The 957-nt window shown below is 39.1% G+C and overlaps 1 pseudogene; it reads right to left on the bottom strand.

Moving 5' to 3' along the window:
• Positions 1-285: 285 nt before the first annotated feature.
• Positions 286-580, bottom strand: LOC102874633 (annotated as a pseudogene).
• Between the last annotated feature and the right edge of the window lie 377 nt (positions 581-957).

The following is a 957-nucleotide window of genomic DNA, read 5'->3' as shown; positions in this document are numbered from 1 at the left end:
ATAAGGGATTACCACAATAGTCACCAATGTAAGCACATTTAATTATAATAATAGCATACCATGATTTAATCTTTACTGATTATACAATCTATTACACCATTATTTCATTTGGCATCAGATTACTAAGAAAACCAATTTGCAACACTTTAAAAAAAACTCTTCTCAAAAATAATAAAAATAAAAATTAAAAAACCAACAACAACAACAACAAAATCTCTTCTAAATTTTGACAGTCACATACTTGCCTTTATTGTGAACAGAGAGTGGGATGCCTCCAACACTAGTTTAAAAAATTGCTAATTTACAAAAGTGGGGATTCAGTGAAGCTGTCAGATGCATACCCTTGGCATGGATTCCAACCCAGAGCAGCAAGGAGAGGACCCCAAAGCCCACGAAGAGTCAGGCCACCAAGGAGGTGAGCAACTCTTTATAGCTATCCTATATGTACTTGGCAGAGGTTACCTCGTAAATGAAGAACCAGGTGGTGAAAACATGCCCGTGGCCAACAGCACCACAGTTGGGTGGGGAAGACAGCCGGGTTCACTGGGCTGGTGTATCTGCTCATGACCTAGAGCTCCATTTTTTCAGGGTTCTGAGTAAGCCACCGCATTGCCACCAGAACGCAACATACTTAATTTATGTTTAAAGTCATACTGCAAAAGTTTAAAAGGTAGTATACAACAACAACAACAACATACACATATAGCAACATTATGTGTTGGGCTTCTAATGGGAAGGTCAGCAATTCAAATCCACTAGCTGCTTCAAGGGAGAAAAATTTACTGCTTTGGAAAACTGCTGGAGTATCACCATGAACTGCCATCAATTGAGTAGCCAGCTTTTTGTTTTGTTTTAAAATACTGCATTTTTAAGGAACCATGGTGGCACTGTAGTTAATAACAATTGTCCACTAACCAGTAGCTTGGCAGTTTGTGCTAACTGGCCACTTCTCAGGAG

The sequence above is a fragment of the Elephantulus edwardii genome, unplaced genomic scaffold (genome assembly GCF_000299155.1).
Source record: "Elephantulus edwardii isolate Elephantulus edwardi_28Jun2011 unplaced genomic scaffold, EleEdw1.0 scaffold00008, whole genome shotgun sequence".
NCBI classification, from domain to species: domain Eukaryota; kingdom Metazoa; phylum Chordata; class Mammalia; order Macroscelidea; family Macroscelididae; genus Elephantulus; species Elephantulus edwardii.
This window is presented reverse-complemented; position numbering and strand designations above follow the sequence as displayed.